Source organism: Equus asinus, chromosome 2 (genome assembly GCF_041296235.1).
Source record: "Equus asinus isolate D_3611 breed Donkey chromosome 2, EquAss-T2T_v2, whole genome shotgun sequence".
Taxonomy (NCBI): Eukaryota; Metazoa; Chordata; class Mammalia; order Perissodactyla; family Equidae; genus Equus; species Equus asinus.
In genome coordinates this window covers 14,933,609-14,949,822 of record NC_091791.1, presented here as the reverse complement: position 1 = coordinate 14,949,822, position 16,214 = coordinate 14,933,609, and the positions used below count along the sequence as shown (strand labels likewise).

At 43.3% G+C, this 16,214-nt stretch overlaps 1 long non-coding RNA gene across 4 annotated transcripts in view; it reads left to right on the top strand.

Moving 5' to 3' along the window:
* The first annotated feature begins 6,430 nt into the window (after positions 1–6,430).
* LOC123277992 (uncharacterized) overlaps positions 6,431–16,214 on the top strand; it is an 85,967-nt gene continuing 76,183 nt past the window's right edge. Inside the window, exons 1-4 of one of the 4 annotated variants that reach the window (XR_006515210.2) lie at positions 7,156–9,897; positions 10,161–10,298; positions 10,454–10,607; positions 12,757–16,045. This is a non-coding gene — a long non-coding RNA (uncharacterized lncRNA). Of the gene's footprint in view, positions 9,898–10,160; positions 10,299–10,453; positions 10,608–12,756; positions 16,046–16,214 lie in introns of those variants that run through there. The other 3 variants (XR_011493633.1, XR_011493634.1, XR_006515215.2) reach the window with 3 other exon arrangements.

Below are 16,214 nucleotides of genomic sequence, written 5' to 3'. Positions count from 1 at the left end.
TGAGAGATGGGCTGGCAGCGGCTTTCCCTGCCAGGCAGCTCCTCGGAGAATCTGAGCTGGCCGTTCGCGGATTTCCCAAACCGAGGAAGAGAGAGAACTGACTGCCTCAGAGACTGCTGTCGCCGACCCTCAATCCGGCCAGCAGACGCTCTGCGTCCGCGGAGGTGGGCCCTAGGAAGGAGGGGACAGAGAAAAAAAAAGGCATAAGATGCGGACTGACTTTACTACCCAGGTGGAAATTCGAGATTTAAATGAGAAGGAAGTAAAAGAGCCAAGCGGAGGAATGCTGAGGGAGATGAATTCGCCAGATGCTTGGAAGCTGATTAGTGGCTCACTGTCAAGCTCTTGCAGCGGATTAAGCCCCCCTGTTACCACATTTAGTCCGTCTATGAGGCAGTTATTGTTAGCCCCTACCCATTCTACAGATGCGAACACTGCCAGAGAGAGGCACAGTAAGTTGCCTGGGGTCGCACAATAGAGCCTGGTTTGTCTAACACTAAACTCGAAGCCCTTGGTCACTCCTTTGTCTCATGACACTGAGATTGCTAGAGGTGGGAGGAGGCTTATCGGTTCCCTGGTACACGGGGAGGGGAAGATGGGGAGGGGGGTCAGGAGAGACTTTAGGGAGCTTTGCACATGACCAAAGCCGGAGTTAATGAAACCAGGTTGCCCAGCACCAATGTTATTCCTCATGCTCTCTGTCTACTTGGTTGTTACATCGTAAATAGTATGTGGCTCCAACCATATGGAAACTACAACAGTTCCATCTCTAATCCTAGAAGGGTCAAATATTCCATACCTAAAAGTCAGGCCAATTTGGCTGGTCCTAAGGAGACAGGGCAACGTTCCTCTCTAGCCCTTGAAGATCTTCAAGCCAGTAATTGTCTAGACTCTGGGTGATTCTAGAACAAAAACAGAATTTTACCCCATTCTGATCCAGCTGGAGCAAGCACAGAACTTTGGAACCAGACCTATCTCATCTTACTTACTCATGCCCGTGTGTAAGACCAGAATGACTCCTTTTCTATGAAAATGTGCCGGCTGAGGAAGCAGGCTCAAACCCCACATTCCACATCCTGTGGAAGTCCAAAGCCCTGCTGGGATTTCTGGGAGTCCCAGGCAACCCGTTCTTGTGATCGCCTCTGGCTCCTGGCTTCTGTTTCTGGGCTGCTGCCTCAGTTCTACACTGTTTCAACCCAAATGGGAAATGTGGACCCTTCCTCGATTATCACCAAAAACCTTATTCGTAATACTCCTGCACCATTGTAGAAAATATCACGGAAGCTAGAGGAGGGGTGGAGTAAAGGAATAGTTCCTCACATTACTGAGGTACAAAATCCTCAAACTGTATACTGATTCATCCTGCATCTTAAAATATTCTTCAGCCATCTCCTCTCCAACAAGGAAAGTTGGTGGTCTTCATGGGAGCGAGTCCTCAGTCTCACTCCATCTCGAAGTCTCCTCCCTCCCCTTCCGTCCTCGCGCCTCTTTTTCACTCCTCAGATTACCTCTGGGAATCCCAAATCTTAGAAATCCGTTATACAGGGTCATTTGATTCCCCAGCAAAACTTGTCCCCTGAGGGGTGCACTTCAAATTCAGCTCCAGGAGTTCAGCATTTTTATCTTTTGGGAAGATAAAAGAAAAATACTTTTCCCTTGTGTTAAAAATGGCAACACTCATTGAACTCTTACAATAATAAATAGTAATATTGATAAAGAATTGACTCTGTGCCAGGCACGGTGCATTTTATGTGCCTTATCCCATTTAAAAATCAAAATATCATCAGGTGTTGGCGCTGTCCCTCCACCCCACCCAGGCCTAGGGTAGCCGGTCCAGCTCCCAGCTGGCTGAACCCATCACAACCCACCTGGCCAATCCACTCTGAGTTTCAGCCTGCAAATGTCCACCAGCTCGGGGGCTTTGCTGCTTTTGCTTTTCACCAGGTCATTCACCTAACCCAGGATTTTTTAACTTTGGCACTCTTGCCATTTGGAGCCAGGAAATCCTTTGTTTTGGGGGCTGTCCTGTGCATTGCAGGAGGTGATGCTAGGTTAAGAGAAGCTTGTTATTTTTAATGGCATTCCCTGGAAGAATATAAACCCAGCAACCTTTTAAAAAAATTTATTTATTTATTTATGCTAGTTCATAGAAAATCAAAAGTCTGAGAACCTTTGGCCCCAGCTCTGAAAATCTGTAATTTGGAGTATGTTTTTGAAGGAAGAACTTGTACTTAGCCTGCCTGCTGACCTTTTAATGAGTTTTAAATAACGTCATTGATTAAGCTGCCCCAACAGCCTTCCTGTGAAGTATTCACCTCAAGAGTAAAGGCAGTTGAATGCTGGAAGATGAGATGCATGCAAGACTAGCATTCTCACCAACTAGGAAGAGGCGTGGATCACTTCAGCTCCGAAACTCTGAATCCTTTCTGGTGACCATCAAATAGGATGAGAAAGCCAAAGCATGTGAATATGGAAAGTTTGTGAGTAGCATGAAAACCAGTTTGTTAAAAATAATATAAAATAGTGCAAATATAGCAAAATATGGGGGAAAGCATAGAGAAGTTTAGAATGATTGCAACTATTTTTGATCATCCAGCATGTGCCAGGTTCCAGGGATACTGAATGAATAGGACAGAGTCCCTGCCCTCAGGGGTGCCAGGCCCCGGTGGAAGCAGACACACACCTACATATCTGATGTTAAGAGATAATACCAGTATGTTGTGGGAACAGAATCTTCTGGTTTAGGAGCAGGGACAGTTGATTGCCAGAAACAGAAACTGCCTCATGCTAATGTAACTGCAATTGGATTCATGTTAAGGACACCGGCCTGGTGGTGGCGGGGGGGGGGGGGGGGGGGGGGGGGCCGGAGAGGGTGGGTATCTCCAGGAACTCAGCTGCAAGGTGCTTGGCTAGGGATCACTCAGAAACCTAGGAGAGGGCTATTTCTTTCTCTCCAGTTCCTTCTGGCCCTGCCCCCACCCAGTATCTTGTTTCCACATCTCTGCAAGATTGTGCCATTTTCCTCCATAAGGCCTTTGGTTCCTACCCCAAAGCTCCAACATGCAGCCAGCTTTGGAAGGTACCAGCTCTGCACACAAGTCTAGAGGGTCTTCTGTTTCTGGTGCCTAATGTAACCTGCTATTTCAATTTCAAGTGCTGGGAGAGAAACCCCATATGGACTCTGCTAATCCTATCATTTATGCCCAAGAGGCTTGCCTCTTCTGGGCTGCTGGTAGTAGGTAGGGCACCTTCTCCAAGGAGGGGGAGAGGATTGAAGATGAGCATAGATGGCCAATTTTAGTTCAGTAGGGGACAAAGGATTAATTTTGGCTGCAGAAGGTCGGAAGCTTCTTGAGGCAAGTGGAATTTGCATTGGCCTTTGATGATTAGAAGGGCATCCTAACCAGGAGGAGGCCAAAGCTCAGAAGTTGTAAATCCAACAGAGTTTAGGGAATTTGAGACCAGGATGGCTGGAGGGTAGTATGAATAGTGTCAGTGTAGAGAGGAAGGAAGAGAGATGGACGTAAGACAGTCTAGTAGGCTTGAGCCAAATTATGGAGGGTTTGAATGTCAGGGCAAGTTTGGCTTCTGTTTTGCAGACTTTGTAAAGTCTCCAAAAGTTTTTAAGCAAGAGTGTGGCATTAGCCCTTTTTCTTCCATCGTCTCCACCTGCAAAACCTCAACCCTGGATCAGTCCAGCTATCTACCTCTTCCCCTCTGCAGATATAAATTCATGGTCTTCGTTCTCATTTGGAACCTCAAGACAACCCAGACATTTTTCTCCATCACCCGAGCCAGCATCAACTTGATACCCAGACTCACTCATTTGGTTCAGAACTCAGGTACAGAAGAGGAGTCTTACTGATTGATCTCTAAACATCTCTACATTATTTTTTACCCCTAAGTGATTAAACATTACTGAAACAATTTCTTCTCGTGCTTCTCTTTCTCTGTTTTTGTTTGGTTTGGTTTTGTTTTTATGGCTACTGTTCCTCCATTAGCCCATAAAATTTTGAATGATTCCATGATTCTCTCCTTGGCAGCCTTTTTTTCACTCTGCATCCTTTACCTAGGTGATGACATCCATTCCAAAGGCTTCAGCTCACACCTCTCCCACCACAACTCTCTCCTGCCTATTCTTGACACATCTCCAACTCAACTTGACCAAAACTGAATGTCTCCCTTCTGGCGGACATGCTGGTTGCCTCTTCTCCTTTTCTTTCTTAGTAACAGAACTCCCATTTTATCAAGAATGGCAATGCACCTAGATAAAAGACTCATTCCCCAATCGCCCTTACATCTAGATGTGTCCACATGACTGGTTTCTGATATGTAAGAAGTGTTGTGTAGGACCTTCTGGAAGTGTCTTAGAAGGAATTGACTCAGCTGGAAGCTACACTATTTTGCTCTTCCCTCTTGTTCCTCTTCTATCTGTCTGGAATGCAGTCAGGATTTCTGGAGCTCCAGTAGCTATTTTGGACCATAACTGATGATGAAAGTCATATGGTAAAGATGGCAGAGCAGACAGATAGACACCTGGATCCCTGATGACTTCTTGGAGCTACCATAGCAGCCCTGGGTTTTCAGTTATATTCAGTCAAGCCTAATTCTAATTGCTTCACCCTATAACCATCCTTCCCAAGCTGGCTCTTCCTGTGTGTTCCCTACCATTTGCCCACCTGGCCAAACTCTACTTGCCCTCCATACTCCCCCACGTTCTAATTCTGTCTCCTTAGTATATCTCAAATGTGTCCCCACTTCTCTGTCCCCATCACCAGAGCCTTATTTCAGGCCCTCTTCTTTTGCCTTGCAATGACATAAATTCTTCAGTTGTCTCCTAACTAGTCACTCTGCCAGTCTTGCCTCCTATACTCATTCTCCACACTGTTGCTGGAGTGATCTTTTTCCAGTACAAATCTGATCATGTCACTTCATTGCTAAAAGTCCTTCAGTGGTTCCCCATAGCCATATTAATAATGATGGCTGTCATACATCAAGAGCATAGTAAATGGGAAGCACTGTGCAAAGCACTTCAGAAGCATTTACATTCTCACAATTGCCCCTTGGGGTAGGTACTATCTTCTCCATTTTATGGATGAGGAAACAGACACTTAATGCAGATAAATAACCTGCCAGAGGTCACTAGGCTAATAAGTGGAGGAGCAGAGATTGGAACAATCTCTGGCTAACCCCAAAGCCTCTCATTTTAGGGCAGTGTTCCTGTGGGATACAGTCCAAGCTCATTAGCACAGCAAGCCATCCCCTTTGTTATCTGGCCTTTCCTTACACTTCAGCCTCCTCTCTCACTACCCTAGAAGTAGATTTTGAGGATATTATTGATGAATTTGCTTCCATTAAAGCTAGGAAAGTAAAATTATAATAAACTCGGTTTCGGGTACAAACAAAATATTTAAACTTAATGTGAACTTTAACATACCGACTATTTAGAGTTTCAATACAGTTTGACCTACTTTAATGGTCAGGAAAAAATTAGCCGTTAAAATTTAAAAGTGTGTATTTAGGGATTCACATTTTTTCCTTTTGTCTCAGGAGCCAATATTTCTTGGCAAGAACACTGTCAGATCCTCTCTTTATTCAAAATCCTGATATTTTGTTTATCATAGATTTCATGTGAATTTTTGCATTTTAAGATGTTTCATTATATGTTGTTTATCTTGATGATTGGGCCTTTTGGCACCTCCTTAAATATGTGTCCAAAGTGAGTATCTCACTCACCTCACCCTAGTGCTTGCCCTGTTCATTAGCCAAATGGAGCCGTTTGCAGACACACAATGATCTGTCTTACTTCCCCTACTCTTGTCATTCGTGCTTAGCACATGGTGGGTACTCCATAAATATTTGTGGATACATGAATAATGCTTTTCCTTTTGACCTTAACACCCTTTGGTTTCTCATCCCTCCACCCATTGCCTGAATAACTCCTACTTGGGCTTTTTCAAGACTGAACTGGAATGTCACCTCCACCAGGAAGCTTTCCCTAACTGTCCTTGCCCCCTTCCCTCCTGTGCTCCTCAAAGTCTGGGTTAGGAGCTTCTCCAATTGCTCAGTGCACTTTGAACTCACCTTGGAAAAGATATTTCTTACCATGTTCTAAGATTCCTTGTTACTCGCTCTGAATCGTGACTCTACCTGTGAACTCCTTGAGAGCAAAGACCGTGGCTTTCTCACTTCTGTATCCTCAGCCCCTAACACACCCATAGGGAGCATGCTCATAGGATGGATGGATGGATGAATGAAGGAGATCATTTTAAGATATAACTGGCAGCAGACTGCAAGGGGAGTCTGTATTGAAGCAGGGTGAGACTTGTGAGGAAGCTTTGCCAGAATCCAGGTGAGAGTTGATCAAAGACTAGACTAAGGCAGTGGCAGTAGGTTGGATTTAAGAGACATTTTAGAGGAAGAATCAGTGGAATTTGGTTGAAAATTAAGTGGATGGAGAAAAAGAACTCAAAGCCAACTAAACTTTTGCAATTGAGTGAGCAGGAAGATGGGAGTTCCATTAACAAATACAGGCAGTGCAGGAGGAGCAAGCTGTATGCCTCTCACCTCCATGGGCACTGACCCAGAGAAGGGGGAGGACACCTACAGTCAGATTCTTATTAGATAGATGAGGCCTTAATTGGTATTGTTCATTGACATCCTAAATTGTCCTCCAGACTGTTCCCCTTTTCTCTATCCCCTGATGCTACACCAGTCTGGGCCATTGTTATCTTTTGCCTAAATTCCTGCCACTGCCTCCTGATTGGTCTGCCTCCAACTTTCCTCTCCTTACTTTATCCACCATTCTGCAGCCAAACCAAGTTAAGGTACTCTCTGATTAAAATCTTTCATCAGCTCCCCATAGGCTTGTGGATGACATGCCGATTCCTGAGCATGATCTCTCAGGCCTGTCACCATCTAGCCCTTGCCTACCTCTTCCACTCCACCTCTTAGCATTCTCCCTGTTCGTGGCTGTGCTTAGCCTTCCTGAACTTGTGATTCCTCCTTGTGCCCTGCTCTTTCTCTTATCTCTAGGCCTTTTCACGTACTACTTCTTCCACCTGAAACTCTCTCCCTCTTCCCTTTGCAGGCAATCACTACCCTTCAAGTCTAAATATTCCTTTCTAGGAGACTTCCCCCGAACCTAGCCTAGACTTGGCCCCCTGATGTATGCTCATATAACATCCTGTTCTTTCCCCATCCTGCCAGTTCCCTCTTCAATATCCAAAGGTGATAACTAGAGCAGCAGTGGCCATCTTATAATGAGGATAGATGCGACACACTAAAGATGGTTAAGCAGAAAGACAGAAGAAGCTTGAGACACTGATGACATTGAAGCTGCAATGACACAACTTTGCAATCCCCACCTCTGGACTTCTTTTGCATTACAGAAAAATGACCTTTAAGTTGTCAGGCTACTATTTCTCAGGTCTCTGTTACTAGCAGCCACATGCAATCCTGATATAGTATTTGTCTCGCTCTTTTGTCATCACTTGTACAATAGGTGTCTTGTAACGCACAGTCTTTCCCAGTCCTCAGCACAGGTCTTAGCACAGAGTAAGTGCTCAACTGATATTTACTAAGTGAATGAATATATTTACATGACATACTCTCCACTTTTGATGAGAAGGAGCAGCCCTATTCTTCTCCTGAAGCTGTGAGACCACTTGTTTGAATGAAGATGCTAGGGAAGAGGAGCGCTGACCCCAGAATGCCCCGTTAGACTGGGACAAGAGGCACTGCTGCTGGCTGTGCTCCCCTGGCAAAGCAGGGGAAGGTACCTGTGGGGGAGAGTAACAGGTGGCAGCAGCAAGAGGCTTGGAGATGGTAAGTCCTTGAGATCTGCTAGTGGATCCAGAAGTACTGTTTGGAGAGCAGTGTAGCTGTTGGGGCCACACGGCACACTCACTTCTCTTCTTTATTTACATTCACTCCTTAGGTGACCTAATCAGCCTCCTGGCTTTAGATACTATCCATATGCTTATGCTTCTAAATGTGTCGATGCAGTCTGGACCTCTTCCTTGAACTCCTCTAGAAAACTCATATACCCAACAGCCTCATGGACATCTCCACATGGGTGTGAAATGACTTACTGTGAGCAAAACTGAACTGGTATGAGCCCTATGCTGGTTCCTCCGGCAGTCCTCCCCATCTTAGTTAATGGTGCCTCTGTTCTTCTGGTTGCTCAGGCCAAAAGCTTTGTGGGGTGTCCTTGACTCCTTTCTTTCTCTCATATCTATGTGGACTCTGTCAACAGCTCCTGTTGGCTCTACATTCAAAATACGTTTGGAATTTGACTATGTCTTACCACATGTACCATCCTGGTTCAAGCATCATCTTTGGCCTGAATTAGTGGAGTGGTCTCCTAACTGGCCTTTCTACTTCTGTCCTGTCACCCCACTATCTGTTCAAACACAGAAGCCAAAGTCACTATGTCAAAGCGCAAATTTGATTGTGTCACTCTTCTGCTCAAAACCACCAATGGTTCCTATGGTGGGCAGAATAATGGCCCCCCAAAGATGTCCACCTCCCAATCCCCAGAACCTGTGAGTATGTTATGTTACACGGCAAAGGGAAATTAATTTTGCCGATGGAATTAAGGTGGCTAATCAGCTGACTTTAAGATAGGGAGATTATTCTGGATTATCCAGTTGTGCCCAATGTAATCATAGAGTTCTTAAAAGTGGAAGAGAGATGCAGAAGGGAAGATCAGAGTCATATGATGTAAGAAGGACTCAACCCATCATTACTGGCTTTGAAGATGGACAGGGGCTAGAAGCAAGGTATGTAGGCAACCTCTAGTAGCTGGAAAAGGCAAAGAAATGGCTTCACCCCTAGAGCCTCCAAAAAGAAATGCAGCCCTGCCAACACCCTGATTGCAGTGCAATAAGGTTAGGCTTTTGACCTCCGGAACTGTAAGATAATACGTTTGTGTTGTTTTAAGCCACTAAGTTAGTGGTAATTTGTTATAGCAGCCATAAGTAACTGATACAGTTCCCTCTCTCACTCAGGGTAAAGGCAAAAACCAGGAGTGAAATCCAAGATTCCAAATGACCTGGCCCCTGTTACCCTTGAGGCCTCATCTCCCACTTTGCACCTTATTCATTATTCAGCCCCACAGCTTTGTAGAATGAATGTGTGATTTTGAAACACTTCATTTTCCAGAAGAAAGAGAGGAGAGGTGACTTGCCCGTGGTCCCCCAACAGGGACTTGAACCCAGGACTCCTGCTCAACTACCGGTAGGTTACTATCTCTAGTGCACTTAGCTTCCACTCCAGCTTCCTCCCCCAGGAAGTCTTGTGGTTAAGTCTGCCCTGGCCACCTACCAAAGTGTTTAAATTCCCTTCCAGTGAGAGAATCTTTATGGTGACCATATTATTCCCTGCCAGAAGAGTTCTTGCTGTGTGAAATTCAAATGACAAAAACATTTTCCTTTTAAAAGGCAGAGAAGAAATGTCCAGGGCATCATATTACACTGATCAAGACAGGCAAATTCCCTAGGAGGAAAAGACAGGCCTGGCGTTCCTTCAGCCCAGGAGGTTGACTGTGTGAATTCCTGTTCATACCCCAGGATGTAGAGTGAGCTACATGGAAACCTGGACACATTGCTAAGTGTTGTTGGCAGTATCAATGAGTGCAAATGGCCCTCCTTTTGGGCTGACCTGGCATTTCTCTTTCCAAATAAGAAGGTTTGATTGGTTAGCTTGTGGCCACTGAGTAGAGGGCCCCACTGGATGTTTGTGCTGAGTCACCTTGGAGCTGATCAACTTCCCTTGTGTACATCTGATATGTGTTGTAGGCTGTTCTGGGTCTGATCTCTGGTCCGATCAGCTCTGGCCACGAGAGCAGAAGTGGCTTCCCCTACAAAGCTTGTGGGTACCAGCCTGGCAGACATGGTAGGCCTATTATGTTGTTTGGATTTTTTTTTTGTCTGGCATTCTTTTCTTTTGGGAACTTCTTATTCTAGGTTGTTCTCCTGGGGTTCTCAATTCCAGCCCTTCCCCCAGCCTCAAGGATAGGCACATGACTCATGTCTGGCCAATTTATAGTACCCAATTCCTTGGATAATAATGATTGTTCTAGAGAGGATGCTCGTGGGATCTAAGCAGGGACAATCAGAATCCAACGGGAAGAACAATATACAGACTGAAGGAAGTAGACTCTCTCTTTCTATTAGGATGGCTAAACTGGGAGAATGTGAATCTGGAGCTGCCCAGTGGAGAGCTCTTGTTTGTGCAGGAAGCTAAGCAGAGTCAAGCAAAAGTGAGAAGCGCAAGGAGAGATGGTTCTTGAGATGGTGAGTCCCTGGTCAAGTGCTGCAGGCTCTGTTTTCTGTTGTTTTTTCTTGGATTATTCTGAGCCACCCCACTGCCCTTCCAGCTATGTGAACCAATATGTCCCTTCTTGCTGTATAGAAGTCTTATATTGTGTTTCTGTCACTTGCTCCCAAAGGAGTCTGGCTAATATGGGGGCTTAGGTGGAAAGAAACTGATGGGCCCACCTGTCACAGACAAGAGAGGACTTAGAACCCATTCCTGCAGAGATTAATGCTACACTTCCCTCAAAGGGGGTCTTTAGAGAGCCTGGCCTGGGACATCCACAAAATGTAAGTAAATATTTGGCTCCTGAAAGTTCCTCATTAAAATCAGATCCTCATTCCTTGTCCCCTTCCCTCTTAAAACACTTTGGTGGTTTCCATGGCTGTCAGGACAAAGGCCACAATCCTCAGCAGACCTTCAAGGCCTGACCTCCGTGGTCTGGACCAGGGGTCTGCAAACTTCTGCTGCAAAGGGCAGAGAGTAAATATGTTAGGCTTTGTGGGCCATAACATCTCCATGGTAACTACTCAGCTCTGGCACTGTAGCTGAGAGAAGCCATGGGCAGTAAGTAAACAAACGAGTGTGGCTGTGCTCCAATAAAACTGTATTTATGAAACTAGACAGTGAGCAGTAATTTGCTGACTCCTGGTCTAGAAGGTCTGGAACTTTGCCCCCTATTCCCAATCCAACCTCACTGGCCTCCTCTCAGCATCTTCATGCTCCAGTCCACAGGGTCCTTCCCTCACAGGGCTCCCAGCCTGGCATGTTCTCCTGAACTTTTGTATGGGTAACCCCTACTATCACCTAGATCACTGTTCAAAGGTCACTTCCTCAGGGAAGTCCTCCCTGATACCCTGAGACAGGCCAGATTCACCTAGTACACACTTTCCTAGGGCACTCTACCTCTCCTTCATGGCATTTTGTATCATAGTTGTAATTTTCAGTATTTTCATGTTGATTTACTGTCTTCTGTTAAAAAACAAAATTCAGCTGAGTAAACTTTAAAGATCTTATTGGCTTTTCTCAATGATTAATGAATCGGGCAGTGTCCCATCTAGCAGATAGAAAGGAGCTCCCAGAAGCTGTACAAAATAAAAGCCTTTTATAGGCAGAGGGAGTGGAGACAAGGAAGTTACACCAGCAAAAAGCACACCGGTTGTAGCAAGGGCACTTCCCTTAAGGGGACAGCAGGGTCTATCAGGCAGAATACCTCACTAGTGCTGACCAGGTAGTTCCTGATTGACTGGTTTAAAGATTCCATTTCTGGGAAAGACAAAACTGTAATTAAAGTAAGCATTAAGTGTCAGTTTGGTGATATAGGGCTTAGCATAAGTGACACCATGTGGGGCCTGTTTTGTTTTTAACGCTGCCCACTAGACAGAAGGATAAGGCCTTGTCTGTTTTGTTTAGTACCTAGCATGGTATTTAGTGCACAGTGGTACCTAAATATGTATCTTCTTGAAGAAAGAGAGAGAGAGGGAAAGGAGGGAGAGGAAGAGAAAGAAAGAAAGAGGGCAGGTGGAGGGAGGAAGGAAGGAAAGAAGGAGTCAGTCCTCTGAATTAGCCTGTTAAATGGCTGAACGTTCAAGAGTTACCAAAATCAACGGGATATTTTTCTTGCTTGTGCATTGTTGAAATCAGGAGAAAATGAAGAGTTGGCAATAGTGGCACGCCTCCTTGCCTATTCAGACATTTGGTAGCCTTTGGTGCTTGGGGATGTTCCCTGGAGGTGACGTCACATCTCTAGTCTAACTGTGGAGTCAGTGGGAACGTCTCCTTGCAGCCCATTCTCCCAACATCCTGACTCTCCCACGTTGCCTTCTGTATGTCCAGGTTCCGCATAGGGATGCACATCAAGGTCACCTCTCCCAAAGTGCCCTTTCCCAAAGTTACTCAGGCCTTCTTGGGTCAGATCCCAGCTCCAGGGTTTAATGGTTGTATGAAGGTGAGCAAGTCATTTGAACTCTCTGGGCCTTAGTTTCCTCTATGTAAAATGAGGATAAGAAAATTACCTGTGACATAGGGTTACTGGCAGGATTTAATGAGATAATACGTAGCAAGCACTTAATATAAAATCTGACACATGATTAGTGTCAAGTTAATTGTTATTAGTAAATTTTAGGAAAAAAATCTGAGTATCTGATTGAAGTAATCAGGCCCATCCTTAAAATATGTGGGGTCAGGGCTTGAGTACAAATGGTCTAAATGTTTGAAAATTATAAATCTAGCTGTTAAATAAAAGTTGTCTTCTCCCTTTACATTGACAAATATGGCTTCGTAATGGACAAATTTTTTAAAAACTGGAAAACTCTAGTTTTTCTATGACTGAAAGTTGGCAAAGTGTCAAAGACAACTGCGTTTAGTTATTATTGTACATGTGCTATTGATGGCCCAAAAATATTTATGTCATAACAAAGACTTCTGCTTAACCCCCAGGAAATCCCTGGAATGAATGGAGTCTTAGAAGGCAATTTTGAGCCAAGGAGATGAGCAACACCTTGTGCCCTCACTGCCCCTTCCTGCCCACCACACATCGCAAGAATGGGGTCCTTCAGCCCGGCGTGCTCTTCTGACTCCGCCCTCTATACGCTTTTGCTTGCAGCAGTAGAGCCACAATTGTTGAGTAACAAAAAACCTAGCAATCAAATGTTTTGATTCTTTATCTCCTGATTGATAGCAGAGTTTCAAGAAAGTACTTTGACAAGTAGCTTAATAATAAACGTATCAAAAGAAAACACAACTGATGAAAGAAGGATAAGACATTGATCTGCAGAAAATGCCAACACTATTATTTTATTTTATTTTATTTTATTTTATTTTATTTTTAGGAAGTTTAGCCCTGTGCTAACATCTGCTGCCAATCCTCCACTTTTTGCTGAGGAAGACTAGCCCTGAGCTAACATCCATGCCCATCTTCCTCTATGTTATATGTGGGATGCCTGTCACAGCGTGACTTGCCAAGTGGTGCCATGTCTGCACCTGGATCCGAACTGGTGAACCCCAGTGTGCACTTTAACCACTGTGCCACCAGGCCGGCCCCCAACACTATTATTTTAAAGTCAGAAAAAGATCACTAAGATGTATTTCTCTTAAATGCCTACTAGAAGCCTTTTTAAAATAAAGGTACCATTAATGGGCACCCTACAACAGTCTAGGCACTCGAATAAAAACTGAAGTAAGTATAGAATTCCCATTTTACAGAGAGGAAATAGAGGCACAGAGAAGCTAAGCAGTTTGCACACAATCACACAGCTACCAAGTGGCAAGGGCAGTATTCCAAGCCAGGTTCATTTGTGTCCAGATTCTGACCTGGTGACTACCATGGCACACTGGCTCTTTGCTCCCCTCACATCCAGAGGAACCAAATAATCAATGTTAGTAAAGAAAAATTCAGTAGGACTCCCGGCTGACCATCTTTCTCCTGCTTGCTCTTTAGGTTCCCCCAAAAACAACTCTTATCAACACTGTGCAAAGAGTTGATAAGCATGAGTTGAAGTGTTAGGTTATAAGATGTTGTAAAGCAACACTTACTGACCCACCCTTTCCTCTTGGGTAAAGACCTAACTGCTGAACTGAACTTTGAAGTACCTCTTCCCTCTAATTACAGTGTTGGCTTGCTTCATCTTACTTTTGAAGACCAAGGAGCTTTACAAGGTTCCTGCAAGTTGAAAAAGTGCCAACAGGGCCTTGAGTAGTGAGATGGGGACATGTGTTTTAGTGCCATGAAGATATTGACAGTCTCTTTATGTTTTGTCAGTATCTTTATGGTTAATGAGATTTTTTAACAGCTTTCTTGATCTATTTTTCGCATACCAAAAAATTCACCCATTTATAGTGTACAGTTGATTAGTTTTTAATATATTCAGAGTTGTATCACCGTCACCACAATCTCATTTTAGAACGTTTTCGACACCCTAAAAAAAAACCCCATACCCCATAGCAGTCACTCTCCATTTCCTCCCAGGCAACCACTAATTACTTTCTGTCTCTGTATGTTTGCTTACTCTGGATATTTCATGTAAAAGGAATCAGATAATATGTGATTTTTGTTACTGGCTTCTTGAACTTAGCACATTTTCAAAGTTCATCCATGTTATAGCATCTACCAGTATTTCATTCTTTTTTATGGCCAAAAAAATATTCCATTGTATAGAAATGCAATTTGTTTATGCATTTATCAGTTGTTAAACATTTAGGCTTTTCCACTTTTCAGCTGTGATAAATAATGCTGCTATGAGCACTTGCATACAAGTTTTTGTGTGGCCATGTGTTTTCATTTCTCTTGGATATATGCCTATGAGTACAATTGCTGGGTCAGATGGTGGCTCTATATTTAACTCTCTGAGGAACTGCTAGTGTTTTTCAAAGCAGTTGTACCATTTTACATTCCTAACAGCAGTGTGCGAGGGCCAATTTCTCCACTTGTTTGCTGTCATTTGACATCTTGATTTTAGCCATCATAAAGGATATGAGGTACTATCTCATTGTGGTTTTGCTGTGCATTTCCCTAATGTCTAATGATGATCTTCTCTGGAGAAATGTCTATTCAAATCCTTTTTCCATTTTTAAATTGGGCTATTTGTCTTTTATCATTAAGTTGTAGGAGTTCTTTATATTTCCTGGTACAAGTCCCTTCTCAGATATATGATTTGCAAATATTTCCTCCCATTCTGCTGAGTTTTCTTTTCACTTTCTTGATAGTGTCCTTTGAAGCATAAGTTTTTTAATTTTGATGAGGCCAAATTTATCTGTTTTTTCTTTGGTTGCTTGTGCGTTTGGTGTCACACCTAAAAAACCATTGCCTAACCCAAGGTCATGAAGATTAACTCCTATGTTTTCTTATAGAAATTTTTTAGTTTTAGTTCTTACATTTAGGTCTATAATTCATCTTGAATTAATGTTTGTGTGGTGTGAGGTAGGGGTCCAACTTCATTTGTTTTCATGTAGATATCCAGTTGTCCCAGACCATTTGTTGAAAAAGACTCTTCTTTCCATCATTGATTTGTACCCTTTTCAAAAATCAATTGGCCATAATGTGAGAGTTTATTTCTGGACTCTCAGTTCTATTCTATTTATCTGAATGTCTATCCTGTGCAAGTACACACTATCTTGATTATAGTAGCTTTGCTGTAGATTTTGAAATCAGGAAGTGCAAGGCCTCCAACTTTGATCTGATTCAAGATTGTTTTGGCTATTTTGGTCCCTTGCATTTTCATAAGAATTTTAGCATCAGCTTGTCAACATCTGTGAAAAAGGCAACTAAGATTTTGATAGAGATTGCATTGAATCTGTAGATCAATTTGCGGAGTATTGCTATCTTAACAATGTTGAGTTTATCAATCCATGAATGTGGAATGTCTTCTCATTTATTTAGATCTTTGATTTCTTTACATAATGCTTTGTACTTTTCAATGTAGCAGTCTTGAACTTTTTTGCTAAATTTATTCCTAAGTATATTATTATTATTATGCTAATATTAATGGGATTATCTTCTTTATCTCATTTTCAGGTTATTCGTTGCTTGTCTACAGAGAGACAATTGATTTTCACATATTGATTTGTATCCTCCCACATTGCTGAACTGGTCATTAATTCAAAATTTTCTGTTTTTTTAGTGAATGCCTTATGATTTTCTATATACACACTCATATCGTCTGTGAATATAGTTTTACTTCTTTCCACTCTTGATGCCTTTTATTTCTTTTTGTTGCCTAATTGCCCTGGCGAGAACATCTACTACAATGGTGAACAGACACGGCAAGGGAAGGCATCCTTTTCTTTCTTTTTTTTTTTTTTTTTTGAGGAAGACTGGCCCTGAGCTAACATCCATGCCCATCTTCCTCTACTTTGTATGTAGGACACCTGCCACAGCATGGCTTGTCAAGTGGTGCCAT